Source organism: Chelon labrosus (genome assembly GCF_963514085.1).
Source record: "Chelon labrosus genome assembly, chromosome: 10".
Classification (NCBI taxonomy): Eukaryota; Metazoa; Chordata; class Actinopteri; order Mugiliformes; family Mugilidae; genus Chelon; species Chelon labrosus.
The window spans coordinates 931240-938218 of NC_140360.1; positions in this window are offsets into that span (position 1 = coordinate 931240).

Consider the following 6979-nt stretch of genomic DNA (forward strand, 5'->3'; position numbering starts at 1 on the left):
CAAGAAAAATCCACTTTGCATTCAGATTATTGAAAATATTTCATTTTTTGTGTTTTTTTTTTACGATAAATTTTGGATGCCATCACAAACACTGGCATATAAAGGGTTAAAATATTGAAAATAATCAAACATTTGGTATTTATGATTAGGACTGAAGTAGATGAAAAGATTTATGTAAAAAAAAGCAGAAAAAAATATTAACATATGCCATTTTTATGGCATTTTAAAAGAGGACACTTTTGTCCCTTAGTGGTAACAACGTAACTATTTTAAAATCAGGTATGAGGGTTAAGGAGATGTTAGATCTAGTTTTTTTTTTTGTTTTTTTTTTTTGTTTTTTTTTCCTGGCCTGGTGACGTCGCTGTGTTGCTCTTTATTCATGTTTTTTTTTTTTTTTTTTTTTTTTGCAATATATTTTATTGATTTTACACAATCCAACAACAAACCAACAAGCACAGATATTGCCGACGTATAAAGCATAAGTAAATTAATTCACACACACAAATTGCACATACATGGGTTACATCTCGTAGCCTACATATTGTTTACATTAGTGGCATTCACCAAAAACAGAAAAATAAATAAACAAATGAAATAAGAAGTATTTATGACTTATTAGTGAAATAAACAAATGAAATAAGAAGTATTTATGACTTATTAGTGAAAACAAAGTGTGGTCGCCCTTTCTGCAGCAGGCCAGCAAGATCAACAGGAAGGTAGTCAAGAAAAGGTTGCCAGATATTATAAAACAAATTGGTATCGCCCTTTAATGTAGCACTGAGCTGTTCCAAAGGAAAAACCTTGAATATTTCTCTGTACCACTGTGTAACCGAGGGAGGTTTTTCTTCAATCCACTGGAACAGAACACATCGCCTTGCTAAAAGCAAAAGTTTACCCATCAACATCAGCTGTCTTGTGGATAAAGAGATTTGCCCCAAAGATAAATTCAGAAGAAACAAGACTGGATCTGATTTTATTGTTTTATGAAAAATTGAACTAAGCTCCTGAGAAATATTCCTCCAATATCTGGATATTAATGGACATTGCCAAATACAATGGTAGTAGGTCCCTACTTCTTTTTTACACTTCCCACAGAGGGGAGAGGTCTGGGAGTTAATTTTGTTTAAAAAATGAGGGGTGCGCTGCAATCTGTGTAATATTCTGTACTGACTTTCTCTGAGTCTATTACATGTAAACATTTTCTTAGCAAATTCAAATGCATCTGACCACATGCTGGCATCAAGTTTGATCTCCAAATCCTTTTCCCATGATTCCCTATTTCTATAGACACTAGCACAACTGAAAGAATAGAGTTTTTCATAAAAAAGTGAAACAAATTTTCTGTTGTTAAAAGCAGTAAGATTAAAATTAAGGAGGAAGCTATCAATTGGACTGACTATTGGTTGGTCTGTTGGAGATATAATATTGGATTCTACAAAATGTCTGACCTGAAGAAAACCAAAAAAATGCTTGTGTGGTATTTGGTATTTAGTCTGAAGTTGTATAAATGACATTAAATTACCATTTTCAAATAAATCAGCTACAAATCTTAGTTCCCTTGAGTACCAGTCACTGAAAATACTTCTTCCCACACCAGGAGGAAATGCCTTATTTTGAGTTATAGGTTGTAGTGCTAATGAAAAACCTCTCCGGCCAATATGTTTAGTAATATCACGCCATATTTTAAGTGTGCTAAGCATGATGGGATTATTTTTAACTTCTGCCGGGGTTTCATGTTTGTCAATTGAAATGAGGCTGATGAGGGAGAAGGGGGCACAACACCAAGCATCCACAGGGGTTTCTCCTTGATGAAGAAAATGTTTGAGCCAGCCCGATATTATCTGTGCATGACAAGCCCAATTGTAATACAAAAAGTTGGGAAGGGCTTGACCCCCCCTGTCAACAGGTAATTGTAGAGTCTTCATCTTCAATCTGGGTCTCTTTCCATGCCATATAAAATTTGAAATGGACCTTTCAATATCTAAAATAGCCCTTCTATTGATCCTAAGTGGTAGCATTTGCATTGGATATAATATTCTAGGGAGCACATTCATCTTTATCAGGCTGATCCTGCCCAGCCACGACAGAGGGAGATCGAACCACCTGTTAAGATCACGTTTAACTGCTGTCAAAGCTGGCGTAAAATTCAATTTATACAACTCTTTAACATTCGCCGATACTCTGATGCCCAAGTAAATGAAGCCAGTAATTGACCATCTAAATGGAAAATTGACAAGGGTTGCCTGGTCCCCAAAGTCACCCAGTGGTAAGGCCTCTGACTTGTCATAATTAATTTTATACCCTGAAATTTGACCAAATTGACTAATAATTGAAATCAAAAATGGTATGGAATTCTCTGGTTTGGTAATAAACAACAATATATCATCAGCATAGAGCGATATTCTGTATTCAGTGTCTCCCAGTGTAACACCAGACAGCCCATGGTGGTTTCTGATAGTCTCAGCCAATGGTTCAAGAGCAAGTGCAAATAAAAGTGGTGAGAGTGGGCAGCCTTGACGTGTACCTCTACTCAAGGGAAAGACATCAGACATCGAACCATTTACCAGGACTCTGGCAGCAGGAGACCTGTATAGAAGTTTTACCCACTTAATAAAATCCGAGCCCAACCCAAACCTATCGAGAACATCAAAAAGATACTCCCACTCTACCCGGTCAAACGCTTTTTCAGCGTCTAGTGAGACAGCAAGGACCCTTTCCTTTGTACTATATGAAAAGTGTATTATGTTTAAGAGCCTATGAACATTAGAGACAGAATATCTATTTTTTACAAATCCAGTCTGGTCTGGCTTAACTAAGACGGGCAACACCTCCTCCAAACGTCTAGCCAGGAGTTTTGACAATATCTTGCAATCAACACCAAGCAAACTTATTGGTCTAAGATGCACAGCAATCAGAAGGCTTATTTTTTTTTTAAATCACAGAGATGTGGGCCAGATTTAAAGTTGGCGGAAGTGTGCCCCTTTCAAAAGATTCAGTAAACATGTTAGTTAGAGGTCCAACCACCAGCTTCATCATTGTTTTATAAAATTCAGGCCCGAACCCATCAGGGCCAGGAGCCTTCCCACTCTGTAGTGATTTAATGGTCTCTATAACTTCTTGTGCTGAAACCGGTCTACACAAATCATTTCTACATTCTTCAGACAGGGTGGGAAGGTGTATTCCATCAAAAAAACTTTTTCTCTGCTCTATAGTGTTCTGACATTCTGAAGAGTATAGCTCTTGATAAAAGTCCTTCAATATTTTGCATATAGTTTTAGTTTCAAAATGTACTATGCCTGTGTTATCCCTGAGCGATGGTATTACATGGGGCCCTGTCCGGCCCTTGGCCAGTCGAGCAAGAAGCCTACCAGGTTTATTACCAGATTCAAATAACCTATGCTTGGCAAAAAATATTGCTGATTCTGCTTTTTGTGTCAACAGTTGATCTAAGGCAGAGCGGGCTGCTTCTAATTTTTTAAACACAGATATTGAAGAGGTGGCCTTAAAGTCCCTATCCAGAATTACAATTTGTTGCTCTAGTTCTAGTTGATTTTCTAGTGTACTTTTTCTCCTTGCAGCTGTATAGGAGATTATGGCTCCCCTCAGAAAAGCCTTCCCTGTTTCCCATAAAGTAGACGCGGAGATCTCAGGCGTGTCATTTGTAGAAATAAGAAGTTCCCATTGTGATTCTAAATATGTTAAAAATGTAGGATCACTAAGAAGAGAAGGATTTAAACGCCAGTGTCTAGATAGGGGGTCATAGTAAGGCGGTACGAGTTCAATAGAGACCAATGAATGGTCTGAAAGGGCGCATGGGTTAATAGAACAGGCTGTAATCCTGTCTAGAGTTAACCTTGACACAAAAATATAATCGATTCTAGAAAAAGAGTGATGAGGGCGAGAAAAAAATGTAAAGTCCTTTTCCCGTGGATTGACCACCCTCCATGCATCAAATAGGTCTAGATCTGAACAGAGCCCCTTTGTGGCTTGAGCCTTTTTGGTGGGAGGTAGATTTCTAGGTGGGCTGTGATCTATTTCTGGGGCCAAAGAACAATTAAAATCCCCTCCAAGTATTACATATGGAGGGCAAATTGAAGAGATATCAGCCAATAATCTAGAGTAAAATGAGCTGTCAAATGTATTGGGGGCATAGGCACTTCCTATGAGAACACGTTCCCCATACAGACACCCAGTAACAACAACATACCTTCCCTCAGTATCTTGTATGACTTTATCAAGTGTAAATGTAAGATGTTTATGGATAAGTATTGCTACCCCCCTACTTTTTGAGTTAAATGAGGAATAATAAATTTGGCCGACCCAATCACGCTTTAATTTTAAGTGTTCCAGATCAGTGAGGTGGGTTTCTTGTAACAATGCCACTTGCACCTTATCCTTCTTGAGCATGGAGAGTATTTTTCGCCTCTTCACCATGTGATTGATACCTTTGACATTCAATGTAATAATTTTTGTGTTACTCATTATGTAGACTACTCACTGGGTAACAAGTGAGAATGATCCATTTCAAGCAGAGATAACCCAACAGAGGAAAGAACAAAAACGTTGTGCAATTCACAATTACGTGGCAAAAAAACTGTGCTGGGATAAACATGCCCATCTCCAACAGATGGGGGAACAACAAGGACCTTTTCACGCCCTAAATACAACACAAAACTAGAAATAACAGAGCATAAAAACTCTGAGAAAACCAAGTAAAACAAAAACAAAAGGCTACCCAATGGGTAGTGTTGCAGGAGCACGTGCTGCTGAGAGAAATAATCGCTTCTGGAAAACAAAACAATTTCCATATCCCACTCCCACCCCCACAACATAAAGTTAACAAACATATTACAATTCCAATCCGCTAGTTTCTGTAGCTAAAATAATATCAATAACAACTAGTCCCTCATGTCTCAAAAAAGACAAAACACAAGTAAGCCAACTCAGCGCTAAGTCCATTTAAAGTCTTATGCAAACTGTTTAAACTTGCTGAAAGGCTTCAGTGTAGATATAAAGAAACTTACACAGTCCTTAGTGATTCGTGGCTATATTACTGATCAATAGATACAAAAGTCACAGTTTGGAGTCATCTTCTGACTCTATTCCAGCGTGTTGAGAAAGTTTTCTGCATCTCCCCTCGTTTCAAACTTGTGCTCCTTACCGTTATGGTTCACGGTGAGTGTAGCCGGGAAGCGCATGTTGAAACGAATACCTTTGTCAATCAGGGCCCGACATACGTTGTTGAAGGCGCGACGCCTCTCTCGAACTGCAGCAGACAGGTCCTGATGAACAACGACCCGCTTGCCTTCGTATTCCAAGTTAGGCTTCGCCCTCATCGCTGCCATTATCCTCGGTTTATCCCTGGAGTTGTGGAGTTTAATAATCACAGGTCGAGGGCGCTCTCCCCGCGGACCCAGGCTGCGGTGTACCCGGTCGATTTTGATGCGGCTTTTAGTACCGGGGCTCGCCTCTAAGCCGAGTACGGTCGGTAGCCAAGATTCAAAGAACTGTATGGGACGTTTCCCCTCCGTACCCTCTTCCAGATTTAGTATACGGATATTGTCCCGTCTGCTCCGGTTCTCCATATCATCCATGCTATCAGACATTGCCTTAATTTTCTCCTCTGCTTCGGCGAGTCTCACCTCCAGACCTGCCACTATGTCCTCCGCATCCGATATCCGCTGCTCCGCCGCGGTGATGCGTTTGGTCTGGCTTTCCAAAGTTGAAGAGATCTTTTCCAAAGTCTCGGAAATTTTAGAGAACTTTTCATCCATGGCGTCGCTAAAACGTTGAGTCACCTCATGGATCAAAGCCGTGGTGTCCATAGTTGGTGGAGGCTTGTCACTTTGCGATGGAGAGTCAGTAGCTAAGCTAGCGTTAGCCGCTGAAGCAGTTGTCAGTTTCCGCGACAGAATTTTCGTCTGTTTCGACATTGTTAATCACCAGTAAAGATCACTTTTGTCTCGCCAGTAGCCTAGTTGGTATAACAAACTGAGAGGGGCGTCCTCAGCCAGCCATAGTCACGTGATCCCCCTAGTTTGTTTTTAACGCTGTAATCTGCTGGAGTTTAGTTCAGACACTGGATGATGAAGAGGAGGAGGAAGAGGAATAACATTTAGCTTCGTTTATGGAGGAGGAGGAGGAGGAGGAAGAACATTTAATGGTTTGTGGTGTCGTCTCCAGCTTTGAGTGAAGTGTGTTTGATGTCTAGATGAATTATTAAAGATAAAAATGAAAATGTTAAAGATGACTGGTTGTTTATTCAAAGACTAAACGTCTGCAAGTTTCATTTTCTCAGTCAGAGCGAGTAGAAACTGTAGAAATGTTTTGTCCAGGAAGCTGTAAAATGAGAAGTGATCACCTGTCATCACCTGTCAACCATCTTTTCTTCTATTTAATAAAACATAGATGTAGACTTTAAATCACTTTGTTTCTTTAACATCTGAACCGACACTGAGCAAAGTCAAACCCATGTTAATTGTTGCTCTACGTTTGTTAACCTTTTTACTCTGATGCTTTCAATGCTTATACAACAGTTATTGCTCGGAGGGGATCTCGCCCGGGGCGTAATTCAATGTAGAACCACTGACTCACTGAGTTACACTGCAAAATGGCACATAAACAGATTATTTATTTACTTATTTACAGTTCATGTTGGATTTTATTTTATGCGCTGCATAGATTTTCTTGTGCGTGTGAGCAGTGCGTGATTGCGCCAGCGCGCAGCTTGGAGGGAACATGCTGGCATGGTGTCTGATTTACAAACACAGTTCTACTCCTCATCGTGTTTTTAGTTGGAGTAACAGATATATATTGAATAAAAACAAATCCATTTTCTCCAGCATTGGGTTGACAACAATATTCTGTCACTAAGTCAATGATTCAACCATCATGGTCAGCTGTTCTAACTCTGATGAATTCCTTCAACATTACACCGATAGATTCCTCTGTTATCTTTGATGCTGTCCCCACATTAATT